Source organism: Vulpes vulpes, chromosome X, assembly GCF_048418805.1.
Source record: "Vulpes vulpes isolate BD-2025 chromosome X, VulVul3, whole genome shotgun sequence".
NCBI classification, from domain to species: domain Eukaryota; kingdom Metazoa; phylum Chordata; class Mammalia; order Carnivora; family Canidae; genus Vulpes; species Vulpes vulpes.
The window spans coordinates 76,792,091-76,819,177 of record NC_132796.1 but is presented as its reverse complement, the minus strand read 5'-3'; the positions used below and the strand labels follow the sequence as shown (position 1 = coordinate 76,819,177).

The 27,087-nt window shown below is 40.4% G+C and overlaps 1 protein-coding gene across 2 annotated transcripts in view; it reads right to left on the bottom strand.

The window, feature by feature from the left end:
• RADX (RPA1 related single stranded DNA binding protein, X-linked) overlaps positions 1-27,087 on the bottom strand; it is a 264,805-nt gene that overhangs the window by 188,983 nt on the left and 48,735 nt on the right. The window contains exon 3 of one of the 2 annotated variants that reach the window (XM_072743305.1): positions 18,933-19,065. The exons of the other annotated variant lie outside the window; for it this stretch is intronic. The gene's annotated coding sequence lies outside the window, so the exon portion shown is untranslated. The remainder of the gene's footprint in view (positions 1-18,932; positions 19,066-27,087) is intronic. 2 annotated transcript variants of the gene reach the window in all.

Sequence of the window (27,087 nt, the reverse complement as noted above, 5' to 3'; positions counted from 1 at the left end):
TTGAGACAACAGATGTACATAGGATTGACTCTTACATTAGAACATTACTGGTGCATGTTAGTGGTGTACAATTGTTAATTGACTCTTATTCCATCCTACAGTTGAAAGGCGTAGAAAGAAATGGATGTTGAAAGAAGAAATGAATTTATTCTTCAAAGATATTCTAGTTTTCAGTAGTCCAAACCACTAGTTTTGTTTCAAAATTAATACCCCAAAATGATATTAACTGACATCTGGCTTTATTCTTACCTTTTACAGATATATTTGACAGCATTTGTTTACATTAAAAACAAAAGCTTGCTTGAAATAAATAAGTTGCAGGGTTTTTGTTACATAAATGACACTGACTTGGATCTTTCTGTCTTTTCTATTTGTTTTGGCCTACTTTACAGTCTTTGAGAGGAATCTCTTTCAACTGTTTGGTAAGCCTATTTTAAATTATTTTATTGCAGCCTCAAATCAATTAAGATATAACTTATAAACATTTTATGTAATGGCAGGGATGGTAGTCTAGCTTCTACTGCATTTTATTGAAAGAAACCAATGGACAACCTAGCTTGCCTGGAGACCAAATTGTGCTATGGACCAGCAGCATCAACATCACTTGAGAACTCTTTAGAAATGCAAATTCTTAGACCCTACTTCAGACCTATTGAATCAGAAATTCTGAAGGTAGGCTGCTAGCCATCAGGGTTTTACAAGTCCTTCAGCTGCTTCTGAAGTACACTAAAGTTTTAAGAACCACTGGTTTAGAGCAATGTGGGAAAACAAGCTTCACCTACAGTAGGGCCAGCCTTATTTCACTGACTTGGTACTGCTGCAGGTAAACTGAACAAGATGGTAAAATCTGAATTGAGGGGCCTAACATGCAAAGACATCTTGGAGGGATGTGTTACCTTTATAGGGCTGCCAAAAAAAAAAAAAAAAATCACCACAAACCAGTTGGCTTAAAACAAGACAAATGTATTCTCTCATAGTTCTGGAGGCCAAAAGTTTGATATCAAGGTGTCAGCTGGACTGGTTCCTTCTGGAGGCTCTGAGGGACAGTTTGTTTCATGCCTCTCCTAGTTTCTGTTGGTTCATGCCATTCTGGTGTTAAATATATATAAATATACATATAGATATATGTGTATATATTTATATATATGTATTTCTGTCTTAATATAGTTAAGATATTAACTATACAAATGACTATATAATTGGGCAGCCCGGGTGGCTCAGCAGTTTAGCGCTGCCTTCAGCCCGGGGCCTGATCCTGGAGACCCAGGATTGAGTCTGTGTCTGGCTCCCTGCATGGAGCCTGCTTCTCCCTCTGCCTGTGTTTCTGCCTCTCTCTGTGTCTTTCATGAATAAACAAATAAAATCTTAAAAAACTATATAATGTATAATTTATATAACTATATAAGTATAGTTGTATAACTGATTATATTTTATATATACTATAATATTATATTTTATATACTATATTTTATATTAACTATAGTTACAGTTAACATATATTAAGAGCCCTTATGTGGGCTTAGGAATCTTAGGGGGTTCACATTAGACAAAATCCACGCAACTCCTTTTGAGATAAACCTTTTTTGTGTGTGAATACTCAGAGTCCATGCCCCAACCCTAATTATGCTACATGGAACCTGGGGCCCTGAATTTGCTCCCCAAATGGCCTCATGTCTCAAGCTCCAAGACGCCTGGGTGCTCCTTTTCACTGAGTCTGCTTCTGAGGATTCAGTGACATTGTCAGTGTTGTACTACAGGACTGATTGGTAACCAAGAGGTGATGGTTATATGCAGGTAAGAGGGGACAAGTGGGCTACATTATCCACATAAATGCATGTAAAGTGTCCCTTGATGAGGAAGGATGCTCAGGGTGCAGAGAGAAGAGGGGGTAAGCTGAGTTCTGGGGATTGAGGTATGGACCAGGGACCCGAAGTGGGAGGGCCTACTCTCCTTTAACATCACTAGAATAGAACTTTGAGTACTCTTAAGTATGGAAGACAGACCCTAAACTGACTTCCAATAATTCCAGAATTCTGGAATTCATGTTCTTGTATAATCCCCTGCCCTGTGACTTCCTTCTATACCAGACCCAGCAAAGGGAAGCCCTGGACACCCCAGGTATCCAGGTAGATAGTCTTGAACTTCACACAACAAACTATTCCAGACTTACACTTATGACTGACAGATTTGTGTTTTTAAATTCTCTCGATAAACTAAATAAGAAAAATATACTATTAAAGTACACCCAGTATTCTAAATCTGAAATTGGCCTTTCAGATCTTAAAAAGGTGAATTTTTCATGTTATTGGAGATAAGATTTTATTTAACAGCTTATTGGTTGACTTAAACATTTATATATGGCAAGATGGCCCCAACTGAACTCTTACCCTGAAACCTTTAAATGTTACAAATGTTACTGGGGGTCCAGTTTGAATATTTGGGCTATGATTCCTTCCCCTTCTTTGCTTCCTGTCACATTTTGTTACCTAAGGACAAAAAATAAAGTTCTGCATCTTGCTTTTAAATGGGCCCTGTAGCTAGATTCTATAGCTCATAATTCTATGGGGCTTGGACCTATGGATATAGTCCCTAGGCAAGGCTAAAGTATAACCACCAACCATTCTGCCCCTCTGCTTAGACCTGACCACACTGACACGCTCTCCCACTTAGTTTCTGTGCACATATTGTGTACACAAATCCACTTAAGACCACTTCTTCCCTGTGAAAATAGCCAGCTAGAGGCTATCAGCCATCATCTTGTTCAGGCACATCTGTATGGAGCCCATTTATGATCAGCACAATCCTCCTTAAGAATATTTTCCTTTTCTAAACTGTTAATATCCTATTTGATTTCTCTCCTGATTACATATGGACTGAGATGCATAACAGAACAGTTCCTGTTTTTGTAATTTTATGTTTTCATAAAGCAAAGACCAAAGATGCCACAAAAAAGCTGGGAACTTGTCAGAATGTGCCTCTTGGCATTCAGATATCCTTAAACTCTTTTTTTTTAATCCTTAAACTCTTTATTTGAACATAGAGTTTTATTGCTAACTTTTGGAAGAAAGTATTAATGGGGGAATTTCCAAAATGAGACTAACCTTACATTGGTTCACTCTGAGAAAAAGTAAAAAGGTTGAGGGTGTAACAGCTAGTACAGCACAATTATCTAGGTAAGGGTATCTATCCTAGTTAACTATTTGCCACGGGAATAAGAAGAAAATATAAGCAAATGTATAACCTCTAGGAGCCTAAAAATGCTCCACATAGCATCCTGGTTTGCCACAGTCACTTTAAGTGACACTGGTTTTGCTGAGCTATATTGACCAAGGGGTAGAGCAGCTTGCATGGCAGCCTGGGCCCATTGTCTCTTCTTATTCTGGGCCCTGCTAAAATTTGGAAGCCTTTAGATTATTCAGTAAATAGGCAGGAGTTGTATTCCCAAATAAGATATATATATATATATCTCAGAATCAAAAGAAGCCCACTAGTCATTGTGCCTATTTCTTAATAGTGGCTGAGGCGATGTGGTAATTTGTCCTTCCCTTTGGAAGGGAGATTTCAATATGCCTTAGACCTCTAAATCCCTAGAAAATTCACCAAGAAAGATTGCCTTTGAATTTTTGTGGGGTTCTTTTCCTGCCCTCTGGCATGCATACATCCTACCATGGTGTTTAGGATAGTTGCTACGTCCTGTTCATCAGCTCTAATAGGCACGATAACATCAATGTAACGGGACAGTGTCCTGTGGAATGAAGTAGTATCTTGTGAAATGAAGAGGCAATCAAGGTTCCTGAGAACCAGATTGTAATACAGAGCTAAGGGCACTGATACAGCCCTTCATATTGTCCTTGTGGATAAGAGTATTCTGATTATTGCTTCAGCTCTGCCCCTTATTATAGTAGCTTCATCTACCTTTTCTTGTTGATTAAATATTGCCTCTTGGTTCCTGTCTTATTGGGGTTACACTATTCCTATTGATTTCAGAAAGCCCAAGTCAATGTTGGTAATTCTGGCTGTCATTTCTATCCAAAGGAGATTCTCCATCACAGAGTGCTTGCTGGAGAAGATCAACACATCCCCCAACACCTGATGTAAAGGTTCTGTGCTGGTGAATTTTTTTTTTCACTCTATCTGTTAGTAAAGGCCACAATGAAGCAGTAATGTACTAGAGAGTAATGAGAAATTTCATTACTATCATATGTTAACAATACATGACAGGTATACAAACAAATGATAAAATGTTTTGCATTAGAGTAAGAGTGTAGCAAGAGGTGGGCTTTTGTATGAAGGATGAGTAAGCATGTCAAAGAAGTCCAAGGAAAGAGGTGAGGGAGTTCCTAATTGAGGATATCTTTAGGAAGAAAGCTTCAGGAGCCAGTGACAAGGTTTGTGCTGGAGCCATCCTGAAGCATTTGAGGACAGGTTGACTAGAGCTGAGTGAGCAAGCATAAAAGTAGTAGGAAATGAAGTCAGAGAGGTTATGAGGAGGCCAGATTCTATGTGGCCTTAAAAGCCATTGGAAGAGAGGAGTAGGGGCAAGATGGCGGCAGAGTAGGGTCTCCAAGTCACTTGTCCTCAACAAATTACCTAGAAAACATTCAAATCATCCTGAAAATCTACGAATTCAGCCTGAGATTTAAAGAGAGACCAGCTGGAAAGCTACAGTGAGAAGAGTTCGCGCTTCTATCAAGGTAGGAAGACGGGGAAAAAGAAATAAAGACACAAAAGGCCTCCAAGGGGGAGGGGCCCCGCGAGGAGCCGGGCTGAGGCCGGGGCGAGTGTCCCCAGGACAGGAGAGCCCCGTCCCGGAGGAGCAGGAGCTGCACCAACCTTCCCGGGGGAAAGGCCTCCCGGGGAATTGGAGCAGGATCCCCAGAAAGGCGGGGATGCCCTCGGGCTCCCGGGGACAGTAACAGAGGAACTGCGCCCCGGAGAGTGCGCCGAGCTCCCTAAGGGCTGCAGCGCTCGGGCGGGACCCGGAGCAGCTCGGAGGGGCTCGGGCGGCGGCTCCGCGAAGGGGGCTGCGCGGCTCCGGGAACAGCTCAGCGGCGGCGGCTCGGGCTGAGGAGGAAGCTCCGCGGAGGGGGCGGCGCGTCTCCGGGAACAGCTCGGCAGCGGCGGCTCGGGCGGAGGAAGAACCTCAGCCCGGAGGGGGCGGCGCGACTCCGGGAACAGCTCGGAGGGGCTCGGGCGGTGGCTCCGCGGAGGAGGCTGCACCGCCGGGAGCGCGAATCCAACAACGCAGGCCCCGGAGCACAGGGCGCCGGGACACAGCCCAGGATCCGGCCTCCCCCCCGGGACAGGCAGAGGCCGGGAGGGCCCAGGACAGCGAGGACGCTCCTGCCTGGAACTGAGCAGATCAGCGGCCCTGCCTGGGAGCCTCCAGGCCCTGCAGACGGAGAGCCCCGGAGCTACTGCGGGGGCTGACTTCAGGGTCCCAGAGCTGCCCCCGCCACTGTGGCTTCCTCCCGGGGCCTCACGGGGTGAACAACCCCCACTGAGCCCTGCACCAGGCAGGGGCAGAGCAGCTCCCCCAAGTGCTAACACCTGAGAATCAGCACAGCAGGCCCCTCCCCCAGAAGACCGGCTAGAGGGACAAGTTCCAAGGGAAGTCAAGGGACTTAAAGAACACAGAATCGGAAGATACTCCCCCGTGTTTTTTTTGTTTTGTTTTGTTTTTGTTTTGTTTTGTTTTGTTTTGTGCTTTTTTTTTTCTTTTCTCTCTTTCTTCTTGATTTCTGATTGCGTCCCCCACCCCCCTTTTTTTTCTTTTTTCTCCTTTCTTTTTCTTCTCTTCCCCCCCTTTTTTTTCTTCTTTCTCTTTTTTCTTTTTCTCTTTTCTTTCCTTCTCTCTCTTTTTCTCCTTTTCCCAATACAACTTGTTTTTGGCCACTCTGCACTGAGCAAAATGACTAGAAGGAAAACCTCACCTCAAAAAAAAAGAATCAGAAACAGCCCTCTCTCCCACAGAGTTACAAAATATGGATTACAATTCAATGTCAGAAAGCCAATTCAGAAGCACTATTATACAGCTACTGGTGGCTCTAGAAAAAACCATAAAGGACTCAAGAGACTTCATGACTGCAGAATTGAGATCCAATCAGGCAGAAATTAAAAATCAATTAAATGAGATACAATCCAAGCTAGAAGTCCTAACGACGAGGCTTGATGAGGTGGAAGAACGAGTGAGTGACATAGAAGACAAGTTGATGGCAAAGAGGGAAACTGAGGAAAAAAGAGACAGGCAATTAAAAGACCATGAGGATAGATTAAGGGAAATAAATGACAGCCTGAGGAAGAAAAACCTACGTTTAATTGGGGTTCCCGAGGGCGCAGAAAGGGACAGAGGGCCAGAATATGTATTTGAACAAATCCTAGCTGAAAACTTTCCGAATCTGGGAAGGGAAAGAGGCATTCAGATCCAGGAAATAGAGAGATTCCCCCCCTAAAATCAACAAAACCCGATCAACACCTCGACATTTAATAGTGAAGCTTGCAAATTCCAAAGATAAGGAGAAGATCCTTAAAGCAGCAAGAGAAAAAAAGTCCCTGACTTTTATGGGGAGGAATATTAGGGTAACAGCAGACCTCTCCACAGAGACCTGGAAGGCCAGAAAGGGCTGGCAGGATATATTCAGGGTCCTAAATGAAAAGAACATGCAACCAAGACTACTTTATCCAGCAAGGCTTTCATTCAAAATGGAAGGAGAGATAAAGAGCTTCCAAGACAGGCAGGAACTGAAAGAATATGTAACCTCCAAACCAGCTCTGCAAGAAATTTTAAGGGGGACTCTTAAAACTCCCCTTTAAGAAGAAGTTCAGTGGAACAATCCACAAAAACAAGGACTGAATAGATATGATGACACTAAACTCATATCTATCAATAGTAACTCTGAACGTGAATGGGCTTAATGACCCCATCAAAAGGCGCAGGGTTTCAGACTGGATTAAAAAGCAGGACCCATCTATTTGCTGTCTACAAGAGACTCATTTTAGACAGAAGGACACCTACAACCTGAAAATAAAAGGTTGGAGAACCATTTACCATTCAAATGGTCCTCAAAAGAAAGCAGGGGTAGCCATCCTTATATCAGATAAATTAAACTTTACCCTGAAGACTATAGTGAGAGATGAAGAGGGACACTATCTCATACTCAAAGGATCTATCCAACAAGAAGACTTAACAATTCTCAATATATATGCCCCAAATGTGGGAGCTGCCAAATATTTAAACCAATTAATAACCAAACTGAAGAAATACTTTGATAATAATACACTTATACTTGGTGATTTCAATCTAGCTCTTTCTATACTAGATAGGTCTTCTAAGCACAACATATCCAAAGAAACGAGAGCTTTAAATGATACACTGGACCAGATGGATTTCACAGATATCTACAGAACTTTACATCCAAACTCAACTGAATACACATTCTTCTCAAGTGCACATGGAACTTTCTCCAGAATAGACCACATACTGGGTCACAAATCGGGTCTGAACCGATACCAAAAGATCCCCTGTATATTCTCAGACCATAATGCCTTGAAATTAGAACTAAATCACAACAAGAAGTTTGGAAGGACCACAAACACATGGAGGTTAAGGACCATCCTGCTAAAAGATGAAAAGGTCAACCAGGAAATTAAGGAAGAATTGAGAAGATTCATGGAAACTAATGAGAATGAAGATACAACCGTTCAAAATCTTTGGGACGCAGCAAAAGCAGTCCTGAGGGGGAAATACATCGCAATACAAGCATCCATTCAAAAACTGGAAAGAACTCAAATTCAAAAGCTCACCTTACACATAAAGGAACTAGAGAAAAAGCAACAAATGGACCCCACCCCCAGCAGAAGAAGACAGTTAATTAAAATTCGAGCAGAACTAAATGATATCGAGACCAAAAGAACTGTGGAACTGATCAACAGAACCAGGAGTTGGTTCTTTGAAAGAATTAATAAGATAGATAAACCATTAGCGAACCTTATTAAAAAGAAGAGAGAGAAGACTCAAATTAATAAAATCATGAATGAGAAAGGAGAGATCACTACCAACACCAAGGAAATACAAACGATTCTAAAAACATATTATGAACAGCTGTATGCCAATAAATTAGGAAATCTAGAAGAAATGGATGCATTCTTGGAAAGCCACAAACTACCAAAACTGGAGCAGGAAGAAATAGAAAACCTGAACAGGCCAATAACCAGGGAGGAAATTGAAGCAGTCATCAAAAACCTCCCGAGACACAAGACTCCAGGGCCAGATGGCTTCCCAGGGGAATTCTATCAAACGTTTAAAGAAGAAATCATACCTATTCTACTAAAGCTGTTTGGAAAGATAGAAAGAGATGGAGTACTGCCAAATTCATTCTATGAGGCCAGCATCACCTTAATTCCGAAACCAGACAAAGACCCCACCAAAAAGGAGAATTACAGACCAATATCCCTGATGAACATGGATGCAAAAATTCTCAACAAGATACTAGCCAATAGGATCCAACAACACATTAAGAAAATTATTCACCATGACCAAGTAGGATTTATCCCTGGGACACAAGGCTGGTTCAACACTCGTAAAACCATCAATGTGATTCATCATATCAGCAAGAGAAAAACCAAGAACCATATGATCCTCTCATTGGATGCAGAGAAAGCATTTGACAAAATACAGCATCCATTCCTGATCAAAACACTTCAGAGTGTAGGGATAGAGGGAACTTTCCTCGACATCTTAAAAGCCATTTACGAAAAGCCCACAGCAAATATCATTCTCAATGGGGAAGCACTGGGAGCCTTTCCCCTAAGATCAGGAACAAGACAGGGATGTCCACTCTCACCACTGCTGTTCAACATAGTTCTGGAAGTCCTCGCCTCAGCAATCAGACAACAAAAAGACATTAAAGGCATTCAAATTGGCAAAGAAGAAGTCAAACTCTCCCTCTTCGCCGATGACATGATACTCTACATAGAAAACCCAAAAGCCTCCACCCCAAGATTGCTAGAACTCATACAGCAATTTGGTAGCGTGGCAGGATACAAAATCAATGCCCAGAAATCAATGGCATTTCTATACACTAACAATGAGACTGAAGAAAGAGAAATTAAGGAGTCAATCCCATTTACAATTGCACCCAAAAGCATAAGATACCTAGGAATAAACCTTACCAAGGAGGTGAAGGATCTATACCCTAAAAACTATAGAACACTTCTGAAAGAAATTGAGGAAGACACAAAGAGATGGAAAAATATTCCATGCTCATGGATTGGCAGAATTAATATTGTGAAAATGTCAATGTTACCCAGGGCAATTTACACGTTTAATGCAATCCCTATCAAAATACCATGGACTTTCTTCAGAGAGTTAGAACAAATTATTTTAAGATTTGTGTGGAATCAGAAAAGACCCCGAATAGCCAGGGGAATTTTAAAAAAGAAAACCATAGCTGGGGGCATCACAATGCCAGATTTCAGGTTGTACTACAAAGCTGTGGTCATCAAGACAGTGTGGTACTGGCACAAAAATAGACACATAGATCAATGGAACAGAATAGAGAACCCAGAAGTGGACCCTGAAATGTATGGTCATCTAATATTCGATAAAGGAGGAAAGACTATCCATTGGAAGAAAGACAGTCTCTTCAATAAATGGTGTTGGGAAAATTGGACATCCACATGCAGAAGAATGAAACTGGACCACTCTCTTTCACCATACACAAAGATAAACTCAAAATGGATGAGAGATCTAAATGTGAGACAAGAGTCCATCAAAATCCTAGAGGAGAACACAGGCAACACCCTTTTTGAACTCGGCCACAGTAACTTCTTGCAAGATACATCCACAAAGGCAAAAGAAACAAAAGCAAAAATGAACTATTGGGACTTCATCAAGATAAGAAGCTTTTGCACAGCAAAGGATACAGTCAAAAAAACTAAAAGACAACCTACAGAATGGGAGAGGATATTTGCAAACGACATATCAGATAAAGGGCTAGTTTCCAAAATCTATAAAGAACTTATTAAACTCAACACCAAAGAAACAAACAATCCAATCATGAAATGGGCAAAAGACATGAAGAGAAATCTCACAGAGGAAGACATGGACATGGCCAACATGCACATGAGAAAATGCTCTGCATCACTTGCCATCAGGGAAATACAAATCAAAACCACAATGAGATACCACCTCACACCAGTGAGAATGGGGAAAATTAACAAGGCAGGAAACAACAAATGTTGGAGAGGATGCGGAGAAAAGGGAACCCTCTTACACTGTTGGTGGGAATGTGAACTGGTGCAGCCACTCTGGAAAACTGTGTGGAGGTTCCTCAAAGAGTTAAAAATAGACCTGCCCTACGACCCAGCAATTGCACTGTTGGGGATTTACCCCAAAGATTCAGATGCAACGAAACGTCGGGACACCTGCACCCCGATGTTTCTATCAGCAATGGCCACAATAGCCAAACTGTGGAAGGAGCCTCGGTGTCCATCGAAAGATGAATGGATAAAGAAGATGTGGTTTATGTATACAATGGAATATTACTCAGCGATTAGAAACGACAAATACCCACCATTTGCTTCAAGGTGGATGGAACTGGAGGGTATTATGCTGAGTGAAATAAGTCAATCGGAGAAGGACAAGCAGTGTATGTTCTCATTCATTTGGGGAATATAAATAATAGTGAAAGGGAATATAAAGGAAGGGAGAAGAAATGTTGGGAAATATCAGGAAGGGAGACAGAACATAAAGACTCCTAACTCGGGGAAACGAACTAGGGGTGGTGGAAGGGGGGAGGAGGGCGGGTGTTGGAGGGGAATGGGTGACGGGCACTGAGGTGGACACTTGACGGGATGAGCACTGGGTGTTTTTCTGTATGTTGGTAAATTGAACACCAATAAAAATTAATTAAAAAAAATGTAAGAAAAAAAAAAAGCCATTGGAAGAGATTTGGTTTTTTACTTCGAGAAAAAAAGATGCAAAACCATTATAGGGTTTTAAGTGGAGAAATGATACAACAGTACTAGCAAACACATGTATAGATTTTGTGTCAGAGTCTGTTGAATACTTTACAAGTATTAATGCATTTAATCCTTACAACATTTCTCTGGCAGTTAGGTGCCATTACTATCCCCATTGTTCAAATGAGTAAACCAAGGCAAAAATATTAGGAAATTTCTCTAAGGCTACACAGCTAGTACATGGAAGAGCCAGATTGCAAAGCCAGGCAGTCTGGATCCAAAGTCCCTCCACTTAACTGCTACAGAGAGCTACTTCTTCCAGTGCGAGTTCAGTTTTAAAAGGCTCGTTTTGCTGCCATTAAGTAGGGTGTGAATGCATCAGGTAAGTCCATTGCCATCAGCTTGCCCCCAGTGCTGCAAAAGATCACTATGTTAGGGCAAGCACTAGATGAAGTCTGTGGCTTGAGTTCAGGGACCATAGCTATACTGTTTGTAAAATACCCCACTTTGCTCAGCAAACATGGGAGCCTAAGGGGGGTCCAATAGCCTGTGCCTCCACAGAAACATCAACAAAATAAGCAAAAACTGTCAGAGTAAACTATGTCAGAACTTCTGGAATATTATCACTTGATTACAGTAATCAAGTGAATGCTGAATTCAGAAAAGGGGACAAATATGGTAGAAGAGCTTTGTTGTGGCCTTTAAATTTGGCCTGGCCCCACTTTGCTTCTTGGTATGATGCCAGCATTAAAGAAGGCAGCCTGTATCTACCCTGACTCCGCCTCCCAGCCTACTATATCACTACTGAAAGGTAGTGAACAAGCCACTGGTACTTGGGGCAAAAGATTATAGTCTGAATAAACAGTAAACATATCAAAATCCTGGGAAAATAAGCTCTGGAGAGTTACTTGGGGATATAAGGGCTTTGAAAATCTTTCACATATAATGGGGAATCTAAAAAGCCACATGCATGCCCAGAGCATCATGTATGTTTAGACAAGTCTGGAGAAGGCCCTCAGCTTTCACCAATGGCTGATTTTAGGCTCATCACAAGTAGAAAGTGAAGGCTAAGGTAGGATTATAAATGGATTGGCTAAGCATTTAAAGAGTGCTCCAACACAAAACCAATCTACAAAGACAAGAAAGGTATTTTAAAAATTATTTTTTATGAATTCCAGGAATTTAAGAAAATTCCTGCCAAATTACCAGCTGACCACAAGCTAATGGAACAAATACTTTAAAAACCACACATGACAGTCTTTTAAAAACTAGTTTAGAAGAATCATGAAACCAACAAGCAACCTCAACACACAGCAAACAACAACAAACAAATCCTAAGAGGAAAATCTGATTTTTTGAGTTATTACATTATTATATTCAAAACATCTAGTTTTAATTTTAAATTTTTCATTTTAAAAATGAAAAAATGAAATTTTCATTTTATTGAAAGTAACAAGAAAGTATGGCTCATTCACCAGAATAAATGATATTAACAGTAAATGTCCCTCAGACATAAACACATGAAAAGATGCTCAATATCATTAGCCACTAGGGAAATGCAATCAAAACCACAAGGCAATACCACCTCACACACAAGAGATTGGCTACCATAACAAATGCAGACAAGAACAAGTGTTGGCAGAAACCTGGAGATACTGAAACTCTCATACATTTGCTGGTGGGAATATGAAGTGGGTGCAGCCACTGTGGCAAATGGCTTAACAAAAAGTCAAACATCTAGTTTCCAAATGACTCAGCAATTTTACTACTAGCTGCATATCTTAAAAAACTAAAAACAGGCAATCAAACACATGTACATGAATGTTCATAGCATCACTATTGACAATAGTCAAAAGGTGGAAACCGCAATATTTGTTGTATCCATCAAATGGAAAAGTACCAACCACAAAAAGGCATGAGTACTGTTACATGCTATGACATGAATGAACTTAGAAAACATTATGCTAAGCAAATGAAGAAAGAAGCTAGAGACAAAAGGATGCATATTATATGCTTCCATTTATAAGAAATGTTCAGAATGGGCAAACTCATAGATATGGAAAGCAGATTAGTAGCTGCTGGGGACCAGGAGAAGGTTGTCTCTTCTTAATGGCTATGGAATCTCCTTTGAGAGTGATGAAAATGTTTTGGAACTAGATAGAAGGGATGATTGCACAACAGTGTGTATATATAATGCCACTGAATTGTACACATTAAAATGGTTAGCTTAAAACAATAAAATGGTTAGCTTTATGTTATGTGAATTTCATCCTGATATTTTTTAATGCTCACCTTTAACCACAGGAATCATGCTTGGAAATTCTCACAAGACTATGGGATCTCAGGAATGAGAATAAATGAAATGACATCTGGATTGTGTCTTCACCTCATGCTCAACCTTAGTCATTAATTTATTAATAGGCAGCATCAACATCAACTCCACTTTTCCCTGACTTCACATCCTTTGGGGTTTTTTTAAAATATTTTTTTATTGGAGTTCAATTTGCCAACATATAGCATATCACCCAGTGCTCATCCCATCAAGTGCCCCCCTCAGTGCCCGTTACCCAGGCACCCCATCCCCCCACCCACCACCCCTTCCGCTACCCCTTGTTCAATTCCCAGAGTTAGGACTCTCTCACATTCTGTCACCTTCACTGATGTTTCCTGGTATATGTATACAATGGAATATTACTCAGCCATTAGAAACGACAAATACCCACCATTTGCTTCAATGGGGATAGAACTGGAGGGTATTATGCTGAGAGAAGTTAAGTAAATCGGAGAAGGACTTCACATCCTTTGAATATTTGAATGCATTTAGGATGTTTGAATAGTTGAAAGTATATAGGTTATTTGAACATATATAGGTTAAATTTGGAGGTTTAACTCCTCTAACCAACTCTTCCTGACTTACCTGCTCCTCCCTCCCTTTTCTCTCTTGCCAGATAAGACTATGCTAAACCAAGGCTCATTACAATTGACTGCTTCTCACCTTTACTTTCATTGCACAACTTGCAGTCCTCCCAACTCTCAGGAACTTGCTTGTCCTTTGTTATTAACTTATTCCTGGCCTTGACCTGCTGCACACCAAAAACTGCAGAGTTTTCAAAGTGCCTCCTGTTTCCTTAATCTACTAAACTTGGTTCTTCTTACTTGTGCCCATTCCTTAGTGTGCCACTGTCTTTGGACTCTTCTCCCCAATATACAATTGTGAAAATAAGATGCAATACACAAAGGACCATTGAGAGGGATGTTCGGTGGTTAATAAAGTATTGCGTCTCATAGTGAACATCCACAGAATGACTCAGCAGGAACCTGAGCTTTCTCTTTTGATAATTAATTCTATCTTTAGACTGTATTATATTCTTAGGAATAAAATTAAGATCGAATCAGCAGATGCTCAGTGAATACTTGTACATTGAAGCAAATCAATAAAATGTTGTTTAATGCTATGTGTTGCCTCTGTTTCAAAGCATATTGGGTCTTGGTTAGGTCAGTGCAGGTGGGTGGGTGCCTGAAGGTGGAGATAATGGTAATGATGATAACCTGTTCCATTGCATTAAGACCAAGTCAGTACTATTAAGAAACAACCTTTAACTAACAGCCAGGATAAACAGCAGGACAGAAATGACTTGTTCCTCTCAGTGTTTTTTCTAGCACCAAGCAGTGTTTAGCATATAGTAAGTGTTCATTGCTTGCATTTAAATGAAAGAATGAATAGCCAAGTTAAAATAAGGCTTAATGCCTCACAGTATGATTAACAAAAGAAGTGCTGTAGAAACAGCATTAAACACGAAATCAGAATCTCTAGGTTCTAATCCTGATCTGTGGACTCCATGTGTGGTTTTCTGTATCCTTTCCTTTTTCTAATCCTCACACATATCTGGAAAACAATGGTGTGGTGGTGGAGAAGACAATGGACAAGGTAATTTCTAAGGGTGTTCTATTGCACTCATGTTTTATGACAAGAGTGACCACATCTTGATAAATGATTAATTGATTAAGCACTAGGGGTGGAATATGGCTGTGGAGCATGCCATCATGGGATCCAAGTTTCAGCCTCTATTAGAGAATGTGGAAGAGACAAGATGCCTCAGAGCCCACAGCCTTGAGGGAAAATCAGTGGCACTTTTCATTGTTAAAATCTTTTCTTTGCTATGCTGGAAAGTGGCACTGACTAAAGCTAGAAGCCAATATAGAACCCTGGCTAGAACCCAGGCTAGAACCCTGATGTAGAACCTTGGCTGAAAAGAGGGAAATGCTGAAAACTTAGGTAAACATCAAGGGTAAGTCAAGAACTGCATTAGTACATAGACCCCTAGGAAGTTGGAACTTGAAGTGTCCCAAGCATCAAGTTATCTAATTCAATCTTTAAGTTGAAGTAATAGCAAAACAGACTTAAAAAGGGGAAGGAAGAATGTCTGGGTGGCTCAGTGGCTGAGCATATGCCTTCATCTCAGGGTGTGATCAGGGAGTCCTGGGATCAAGTTCCGGATCGTGCTCCTCACAGGGAGCTTGCTTCTCCCTCTGCCTATGTCTCTGCCTCCCTGTGTTTCTCTTCATGAATAAATAAAATCTTTTTAAAAAGGGAGGGGGGAACGAAACTGGACTAATCAGAACCAGGGCCAGGGCTGCTAATTTTAAGTTCAGTGCCATAGTTGCATCTTCAGATGAGAAGCACCTGCCTCTCTGTCTCTGTCCCTCTTTGTCTCTCTGATTCATTCTCTCTCTCTCTCTCTCTCTCGCTCTCTCTCTCGCTCTCACTCTCCTCATTTTCTTAAAGCATATAAGAGGAAAGTCCATGAATGATCTAGAATTGGAAGAGAAGGTATGATCTGGGCAGATTTTACAAAAGAAGGGAGCACATAATTTTGCCTGTACTTTCACAGGATGATCAGACTCCAGGTTAAGAACCTATGTCATGTAAGCTGTCATAGAATCCTAAAAACTCAGGGCAGGAAAGGACTCTGTCACTCAGTTCACTCTTTTTTTTTTAATTTTATTTATTTATTCATGAGAGACAAAGAGAGAGAGAGGCAGAGACACAGGCAGAGGGAGAAGCAGGCTCCATGCAGGGAGCCTGATGTGGGACTCGATCCCAGGGCTCCAGGATCACACCCTGGGCCCAAGGCAGGCGCTAAATCACTGAGCCACCCAGGGATCCCCCACTCAGTTCGCTCTTACTGAGCATCTTTGACAGCTCTGCTGTTTAATTATTTTCTTTATTAGAAGGTTTTTCTGATATTCTTTTTTTTAAGATTTTATTTATTTATTCATGAGAGACACAAAGAGAGGCAGAGACATAGGTGGAGGGAGGAGAAGCAGGCTCCATGCAGGGAGCCAGATTGGAACTCGATCCTGGGACTCCAGGATCACACCCTGAGCCAAAGGCAGAAGCTCAACCACTGAGCCACCCAGGCGTCCCAAGGATTTTCTGATATTCTAATCATATCAGCATTGTATTGCTTTTGGTCAAAAGCCATTATAATACTCAGAGTGCAGTGGTTATGATATCAGCTTTAAAATAAATTAGGTGGATTAAAATGGATCAAATGAGTGTACTAGAAGTGAATCATATGTATTAATAAAACGTGTTCTCCAATTCATACATTTCTGGTCATTTTATATGTAGCATTTAAACCAGTTTTCACTTGGATTTCTGATGTCATCATTACAAAATAAAAGACTCTACAGGTTATGCTTGTATCCATTCTGTGTGGTAATGAACTTTTATTCTTCTATAATAATTCTAGATTCTTGGGTATCGAGGAAAAAAATTGTAAATCAGAAAGACTGTTCACAGAGGCAGAATTGCAGGGGTGGGAGTATCCATTTGTAAAAGTTAGCAGTGGATTGATGGAAGTTAACCTGAGGTTGAAAAGATAAGATCAAGTGAAGACCAACACAAATTTGTAAGTTTGTTCCGAGTACTAAGCTGTAAGATTCTGTTTTTTAAAGTATGTACACCTTTTAAAAACCAACTGTTTTTAAAATAGATTCATCGAGATACAATTGACATACAACTAACTGCGCATATTTAAGTGTGCAATTTCATTTAAGTTCCGACTTATGAACACACCTATAAAACCATCACCACATTTAAAACAGTGAACATATCTATCATCCCCAAAGTTTCTTCATTCCCTTTGAAATTTCATTAATTTCTGCTCTAATTTCTTTCTTCTGCTTACTGTGGATTTTATTTGCCCTCCTTTTTCTAGTTTCTTAAAATGGAAACATCACTTTTAGATCTTTTAAAAAAGTTTTTACTTAATTTATTTAATTCTCATTAGTCAACAGAGAGTGCTATATTAGTTTCAGTTGTATAATATAGTGATTCAGCACTTCTGTACATCACCCTGTGCTCATCATGACAAGTACACTCCTTAAGCTCCATCACCTATTTATTCCTTTCTAAAATATGCATTCATTGCTATAAATTTCCCTTTAAGCACTGCTTTCACTGCATCCCACAACTTTTGGTATGTTGTATTTTCATTTTAATTTATTTCAAATATTATTTAATTTCTCTTGAGATTTCTTTGACTTGTGTCATCTGCTTAATGTGTCATTTAATTTGCACACATTTGGAGATTTTCCAGTTATCTTTCTATTATTTATTTCTAATTTCATTCCATTGTTGTCTGAGAATAAACATACAATTTATATTTTTTACAATTTGCTAAGGTGTGTCTTATGGCCCAGAATGTGCTCTATCTTGGTGAATATTTCATGGTTTGAGAAGAATGTGTATTCTGCTATTGGTGGATGAAGTACTAAGTCTCTCTTGAGCTAATTTCTTCATTTCCATATTAATTGCCACCATTTTTGTTCAAGTCGCCATTTTTTACCTGAATTACTGCAATCGCTTCCTACCTAGTTGTCTGTGATTAGTTCAGCTCCCTTCAGTGTGTCCTCTATTGTGGACACCGGAATCATAAATTACAAATTCATGTCACTTCCTACTGCACACACAATAAAGCTGAATTCCCCCATAATGCATTGCATTATCTAAGCCCTAACTACCTTTCTGGTCTCATCTTTCTATTCCATGTTCTACTTACCAGTCATCTTTCATGACAGGCCATTCCCTGAAGCTTCCATTCTCTCTCCCTGCATTTGTGCTCCCTCTGCTTAGCTCTTTCTTTTTTTGCCTGACTAAACAATTCTGTTCATTCTTTAGGACTCAAATATCATCTACATTTTCTGACATTTTATGCCTAGTAGAGTTCTGTTCCTACTTGCTCTCATATCACTGTAGCAGTTATCTTAATAATCTTAATAATGCAATAGATAGCCTATTTGACTTCCCTTATTTTCTGTGGGTTTCATGACAGCAAAGTCTTTAGCACAGTAGTAAAGCCAAAGTTAATCATTTTAAAATTAATTAAAATTTATCAGTTGATCATTTCAAGGACAGAAATATTATGATGGAGTAGGACCATGTTAGTATTTACTCAACAATACTTTGCTAAGCATTTACTACTGCTTTAGGGGCTGACACAATGGAAATGAGTAAGATACAGATTTTGCCCTTAATATGGTCAAAATCTAGTAGGAAGTGAAATGAACAGGGCTCTGGTAGGGCCAGGTCCAGAATCAGTAGAAGAAACACAAAGGGGAATGCCTGGGTGGCTCAGTGGTTGGGTGTCTGCCTTTAGCTCAGGGCATGATCCTGGTGTCCTGTGATCGAGTCCTGCACTGGGCTCACCACGGGGAGCCTGCTTCTCTCTGTGTGTCTCTCATGAATAAATAAAATCTTTAAAAAAAGAAATACAAAGAGCTTATCAAGTGTTAATTATTAAATGGCGCAAAGGAGGTCAGAACACTGTTGGACTCCCCCACCCCCAACATTTAATCCACGCTTTTTTCTAAAAATATTTCCTGACTGAACATATTTGGAAAGAAAAATGTCTCCTAAAAGCAGTCACTAGGGCAGCCCCGGTGGCCCAGTGGTTTAGTGCTACCTTCAGCCCAGGGTGTGATCCTGGAGACCTGGGATCCAGTCCGGTGTCTGGCTCCCTGCATGGAGCCCGCTCTTCTCCCTCTGCCTGTGTCTCTGCCTCTCTCTTCTCTCTCTCTCGAATAAATAAATAAAATCTAAAAAGAATAAAATAAAAGCAGTCAGTACCAGGAAGCCAAAAGCAATTTGAAATAGAATGTATTAACTACTCCAAGATTCATAACTAAAAAGTCAAGTAGAAAAGGCTAGAGAAAGGGAAAAGAGGGAGGACAAGGAAGAGGTGGTGAAAGAAGTATTCAGTAAAATTATCAGAACCTGTTATTTGGCATCATTTAGTTCTAAAAACACAAAGTCAGCTTCTTTGTCTGATTCCTGAGCTTTTTGGATGGTTATGATGATCAGATCCAAGTAAGAGAGCGACTAGGGAGGCTAGACTCTATTTTCTGGCAAGAGTGTAGTTTGAGAAAAGGTGTTTTTCTTCACTTGCTTCCAAAAGCTTGCTCTGAGTTAAACAACGCCTAGCCTGTACTTTCCCAAAGCTCTTCCAAGGACCTCAACTCTAATACTCCATCTAGCTATATTTATATTCAAATTATGTTTTGCAACAAAATCTTTCTCATGAATCTACCTCTGATTCCTACCTTAAGGCCTTTGTTGTCTCAAATTTACATTTGGGGAGATATTTTATTTTTCCTCTGGGTCTATTACTCAACTTCTTAACATCATTAGCCTAATTTTGGCAAAATCAAAATTGCACTTTTCTAAGGTGAGGTATAGTTGACACACGATGTTACATTAATTTCAGGTGTACAACATAGTGATTAGACAACTCTACACATTATGGTATTTACCACAAGTGTAGCTACCATCTGTCACCACACGATGTTATTCCAATACCATTGACTATATTCCTTATGACGTATCTTTTATACCTGTGATTCATTCTTTCCATGGCTGAAAGCCTGTATGTCCCACTTCCCTTCACCCATTTTGCCCAGCCCCCAGCCTCCTAACAGCCATCGTTTGTTCTCATATTTACAGGTCTATTTCTGCTTTTCTTATTTGTTCATTTTTAGATCCCACATATGAGTGAAATCATATAGTGTTTGTCTCTCTGTCTGACTTATTTCACTTAGCATAATACCCTCTAGGTCCATCTATGTTATCATAAGTGGCAAGATCTCATTCTTTTTATGACTAATATTCTATTATATATAGATAAAGATATATCACCTCTTCTTTATTCGTTCTCAAAATTTCACTTTTATCATTCTTATTAAATATTAATCCACTCAAAACCAAGACCAGTGTTGGGGCACCTGGATGGCTCAGTCAGTTAAGCATCTACCTTTGGCTCAGGTCATGATCCTAGGGTTCTGGGCCCGAGCCCTGCATCAGGCTCCCTGCTCAGTGGAGAGTCAGCTTCTTCCCCTGCCCCTCCCCCCCCCCACTCATGCTCTCACTCTCTCTCACAAAAATAAATAAAACCTTAAAAGAAACAGTGTTGACATTGATAGGTTGGCTGATTCCTGCCTGATATAAAATTAAAAAGTACTGATTTGCTTTTCTCTTTGACATAAATATGACAAAAATCAGAGTAGATATGTTTGAATGAAAGCAAATATCATTGGTAATCCTACTATATCTAGGCATGAGAGAATCTTGGTGTATCTTTCCATACTCAGGGGTGGGCTTATTGACTTCTAACTATCATTCACATGTGCTGGATTCAGGGGGCTTGATCCAGAAGATAGGCTGCAACTGCAAAAAGACAAAACAACTTCTATCTTGGAACAACATTCAATTTGTTTGCTGGTGTTGTTCTTGTGGACTCTGACTTTCTGGGTCTCCTACCTTCTGACTAACTTGTACCTACAGCATTTGTTTACTCCTTCACTTTCTTAACTCCCCCAGACTTAACTCTTAGTTTGGCTGGAATTGGGGTCTGCAATAGTTTTATGCATAGGTAGGCTCACAGTACTAGGGCCTTTGAGGTATCCCTGTCCCATTGCTGACCATGATTTGGCATAACACTCTCTCTAGGTCCAGGTAGGGAGTAAGATGACTTGCCTTCCAGATTATTCTTTGTAGTGTCCTGGTAGGTTAAGGTATACACCTCCATGAGTATTCCTTTACCTGCACCTACCACCACCATATCATTCTCTAGTTATTTTGCTCAATTCTTACTGCTACCTCCAGTTTTTGCAGCTGTCAAAATATCCTTCTGCCCCACTAGAGCCAGAATTGAACTTCTAAATTGAATGACTTTTATCTGAATTGTTTACTTTTTGTCCTTTACTATTTCCTGCATCTTTTGAAAGGGAGATGCATTCTATATAAGTGAGATGATCTACAAACACTGCATCTGAGGAAGCAGGTTTTACTATAGAGTACAGTTGATCCTTGAACGACATGGTGTTAAACTGCATAGGTCCACTTATAAGCAGATTTTCCCCCCATATACTACATTTTGTTTTCCCTAGCTTACTATATTGTGAGAATACAGTATATAATACACATAACATACAAAGTATGTGTCATTTGAATTTACATTATTGGTCAGGCTTCTTGTCAACAGTGGGCTGTTAGTAGTTAAGTTTTTGGAGAGTCAAGTTATACATAGATTTTCAGCTGTGTGGAGGTCAGTACTCCTAACTCCTGCATTGTTCACGGGTCAACTGTAGTTACTAAAAGCATGAGATGAGCCAGAGCTCTACATCTTACCTGGTGGTATGTATGGGGGGAAGTTATCTAATCTCTGTGTCTCTGGTATCTCATATATAAAATATGAATAATAATTGTGCATACCATATATGGTTGGAGGATTAAATGAAAAAAAAATTCATGCAAAGGTCCGAACACAGTTCCCAGCAAATAGTAAATGCTCTATAATTTCTAGGTATCATTAATATTATCAATCCAGTCAGTATACCAGAGAGTTCTTATCAGTTCTTCTTATATTAAATGGAATGAATTGACCAAATTCCTCTATGCCAGGTTAAAAGTCATTTAGATTATGAGGCATGAGCCCATGAAAATTATCATACCCTAGAATTAGAGGAGGTTAACACTAACACTAGCTGTGTTAAGCTGAGGAAGTAGGCATAGGAGTAGTTCCCCTTGAAGTGCCTTTACTTCAGATGTATATACCACAGAAGCTTGTAACTCTGGAACCAAATAGGTAGAAATGAAGGCTCCTAGAGGTTACACAAATGGCCTTCCAAGGAACCATATTATTACTAAGATTTTGCTCTGTGCTGTTCTGGAGTCCTAAGGCCTTAGTGTGTCATGGGGTAGATGTTTAGGATAAAAGCCATCCTTCAGTAGGGATGAAAATCCTATGTTAATATGAGTTTAAATACTTTGACTTGAAAAGAGAGAATTCATATTGGTCTTGAGTGTTCCTGAGGCCCCAGCCTGTTCTGTAGATGTCAGGTTTATAATACATTATTCTGTGGCTCAGGTGCTTTTTGTGACTATAGGAGAGCATCTGTTTGGGTGGCTCCATTTCTGGACCTGCTACCCTCCCAATTTTTGGAGTGTTCCTTCCAGAGATATTTTAAATCTTACATTCTCCATGGTTCTCGAGACTCTTGGCCACTGTCACTATTTGGAGCAGAATCCTACTCTGTGTTCATTATCCTCACTACAAATGACTCATCTAGGTCTTTATACCAAAGCCTGCATAAGGAGCATGTGACTTACCTGAAAACTTGAGCTCCTATATATGTCATTCATGTAATTCAGTGACCACAGGGTCAAGTGTAAAATAAGGCGAATGATAGGAATATTTTCAGAATAAAAAAGGCCAAGACACTTCTGCCACTAAACCCAGTGGATCTCTGTGTCAGCCAGGGAAGAGTATTGTTTGGATCTCCCTTCAAGGAAGAATTTGCCATTTAGCTGCAAAAAAAAGTGAAGTAAGCCAAAAGCACTATCAGGATCCATCTCAGCTTTTGAGCCAAAACCACATTCTTCCTGAGCAGACCCCAGACAATAACTACCAAAAGCTTGGCCATTTCTGCCCAATGCAGAATTCATCTAATGGGAAATGTGTGCTCCATAGCTCCCCATTGGATTGACTGAGACTTTGTCACATGTGCACTAATATCTAAGGCTTCTTCTACCCAGTTTTGCTTCATCCTTCATTTTATTTTTCACAGATGCCCTCTTATAAAATTCTTGTACTTATACAGCTCTAACCTAGTGTATAATTTCTGGAGTGCCCAAATAACACAATCACTAGTTGTGATGTAAGCACATTTCAGAAAGAGTTGATATATTTGTTTCCCTTACCTCCACCCTTATCATCTCTGTTCCCCAAACATACACATACATCATCAGCTGAGATGCTTATATAATGGAAAATAATGAAGAAACATATTCTTCCATATTGACCATGACAGTCAGCCAATTTGCTGTTACAAATGGATATATGCTTCCACCCATCTCAGAATTATTCAAACATTTTTAATATACCAGATGGTTCACAAAGTGAAAATCTCCAGAGTCTATAATCAAGTCTAGGTAAACAAAGGCAATATGGGGAAGGTAACAATTTATTGAGACATGGAATCTTTGCATACAGCACCAAGCTATTTGTGCTAAGTAGTTTTCTTTCCTTTTTCAACAAAATTTGAAGGGATATTGTAAACTAGCCCATTACTGTCTGTAAGGGCAAATTCTTGGTATTTTCCATTACTTTAGGTGAACATGACTAGTAGCTACAAACTTTACCATAATATCTCTAGAATGACCAGTTGAATGTAAAATCAGAAAAATTAAAATGTGAAATTGGCTCAGTGGAATCTCTGAGTCATATAATTTTGTTTAATGGGTTGCAGACAATTTCTCAAATAGTGTCCTCAGTTACAAATGAGACATTCCCACGCTAGTGAAGTCCAAAAATTCTTGACTTCTTTTTAAAAATATTGTTCTTTGTGAATAAAATCACCCCTCATAGTCTTTTTCAAAAAGCTTCCCAATTCAGTAAAAAAGGTAAGGGGCTTCTACTTCTAAAGGACACAGGATGCTCATGTCACCTATAGCCAATAATAAGGTGGTCTTCACCTCATTCCAGAGATTTTTGAGACAAGTAAACGTATCAGAACCTTAGCCAAAGTATTTTCCTCTTTCCTGCTTCATTGAATTTTGCCCAAGACCCTCTAGAATCTCAGCCAAAATGCTAGACATTAGTCATTCATGGCTTCAAGGCAAGTTGTCAGAATGTAACCAGAGAAGAAAAGTGTCAGAATATTGGCTCTTGGATTTTTCAAAAGCTATAAGTTTAGGGGTAAGAAAGAGAAAATTTGGAAGCATGTGTAACCCAGTTTTCTTTTCTTCTCTTATCTGGATTGCACAGGCTGGGGAGTGAAGAGGGGAGAGACCACATGGAAAGTTATGGAGTCAGAAGGGAAAAAACAAAAGTTTCACCAGAGAAAAATCAAATCAGTGACTTTCATGAGAGACATGTTTCAAGGAACCTATTGCTCACTGATTAAGTGTCTAGCAGGAACACCACCTGGCTATAGCCATTCAGCAACCCAAGCCCCTCATAAATTTCTGGATGCCTGAGCAAAGTGGGCTGATAAAGAACTATCTTGAGATCTCCTAGGGAATACCCACAAGATTTGCTCTTAATCTCAAGTGGTTATTGCTGTAGCAGCCAATACCATCAGTTGATACACTGGAATTGTTATGTCAGGGTTAGGAACCCTGAAATAGTCATGCTCTTTCTATTACTAGTAGTTCTGATGGAATAACATGAAGTCATCTGAAACAGAATGCTCTAGCCATTACAGCTAGGTTTTGAAAATGGCTATACCTACTCAAATACTTGTTATTTTCTGATAACTTCTGAATCACTATTATTAGCCTTCACCTTTTAATTTTATGTGACTCCATTTATTAGTCAGGGTTCCAGCAGAAAACACAGGGCTCTCTCAAATTGGATAATTGCGGAACGTTTAATAAATGGACTAGCTACTGAGGTGTGGGCAGGGCTTAAGGAAACCAACAAGGTTGGTTCCTAGGGAAAACATACTTTCCCTAGGTCTGAAGGGACGAGGGTGCATTTACTGGAACCAAAAGGGAGATGGTAGCCATATGGAGAGGACTGCCTGACAGTTGTGAATTTCAGTATAGGGGTGAAACAAATCCCTGGTAGGCTAGCAGAGGAGTAGCCAGGGAGATTACTACTCTGTTCTCACTCTCCTCCAACCTTACCTCTGATCTCCTGGGGAAGCCTCCTCCTGGTGGAACCAACTTGAAACCTTAAGGTGAGAGGGCTCACTGAAGCACCCCATACAGGTCAGATCAGGGGTCGGCGTAGGGGGGCAATGGAAGATATTCAGCACAAACTGGTAGGAGCTATAAATCCATGTAAAAACTCCCTTGAGGGATGCCTGGGTGGCTCAGTGGTTGAGCATCTGCCTTCGGGTCAGGGCGTTAAGTCCTACATCGGGCTCCCTGCATGGAGCCTGCTTCTCCCTCTGCGTATGTCTCTGCCTCTCTCTCTGTGTGTCTCTCATGAATAAATAAATAAAATATTTTAAAAAACGCCCTTGAAAGCCTTGCTCCCTTTGAGAATTAAAAAGAAAAAGCTATGAAACATTCACAACAACCACCACCACAAAGAAATATCAATATTTGATTTTTGCATGACTTTTCAAAGGGAGAGTTTTTGCCCCTGTGGTTTCTCCACAGTGTATCTGGGAGTTCCATGGATACCAAATTAAGAACCCCTTGCTCTGGAGGAATGCATGCCATCCTGTAATAGTTCTTATTTCCTTAACTTTTTTCCCCCTAATGTTTTCAGCAACCTAGATGTCCCAGAGTAAAACCCGACACCTTTGGCCAACTGCAAGTGAGCTAACCAGATCCATTCTTTTTTCAGAACTGCTGTATCTGAGTAGCAGAGTTCTGAAGAAGCAGACAAAAAATATGAGGCTGGCCATGTGATATCAGGTTACCTAGCAACACTGACTGGAAGGCTCTCTTTCCTGAACCTCTTAGCAGAGAAAATTGGTTTTAAAACTGTATGAGAGCAATGGGGGTGGGGAAGCAGAGAAAGAGACAGGGACAGAGAGAGACAGAGGGCAAAATGCGGAGACAGACAAAAGCAGGCAAAGGAGAGAGTTGAGTAAACAAGCAAAAACAGAAATGAGAGAGAATGAGAGCAAATTTAGAGGAAAAGGGAAATGGAGAGAGCTTCACGGAGTGGGCTGTGAGATACAGATGTTGAAGAGAAAGTGAAGCATTGATGAAGAGGGAGCAATCCCTCTTCCGCACATCCCCTCATGGATGGCTGTTGTGTGACCTTTATTTCACAATACGTTACCCAGTCTCTTTTCCTAATTAAACTTTTTTAAAAAGCCTTTATTTATTTGAGAAAGAATAAGAATAAGAGAGATCACAGAGGAAGAGGGAGAGGCAGTCTCGCCACTGAGCAGAAAGCCCCATGTGGGCTCTATCCCAGGACCCTGGTATTGTGACCTGAGATGAAGGCAGACACTCAACCGACTGAGCCATCCAGACACACCCCTAATTAAGCTTTTTTTTCTTTTCTCGTAAGTCAAATAAATGCTCAGGTACAGCAGTAGCACCAGGAATTGTTTCTTAAGCACTGCTGGGACCATAGCATTGCTCAAGCCAGTAAAGATTCTTTTAAAATAAACACAATGATGATTTGTCCTCTGAGCAAAGCTCTTAATAGTTAGCCAAGTACTTTTACATCTGTCATCTCATGGTGCTTTTACTGCAGCTCTGTCAGACAGTACAGGGACTGTCATTACTTCAACTATGTGCATGAAGAAACTGAGGCCCTGAGAGGAACAGTCGTTGCCCAGGTCCCCACATTTAGTAAGGTTAGACACAGGACTGATTACCTGTGGCCCTGACTCTAAGCTCCAGGGCTAGAGCCTGGGTGCAGTGCTCTTTGAACTTTCCAATTACACACTAAGTGTGGTGGACCTGACAGGGAGGTGTTTGCTCTCTACCACCTGCTGAGATGGGAGTGAAGAGCTATTGTAAAGTCTCAAGCCAATAGGAGGCTTATTCTTTCAACTTTTTTCCCCTAATGTGTAAATGTGTCCATCTGCACCTCCAAGAACAGAGCTTAATTGGCCCAGACATGTAGCCAGCATCTAACAACCCCTTGA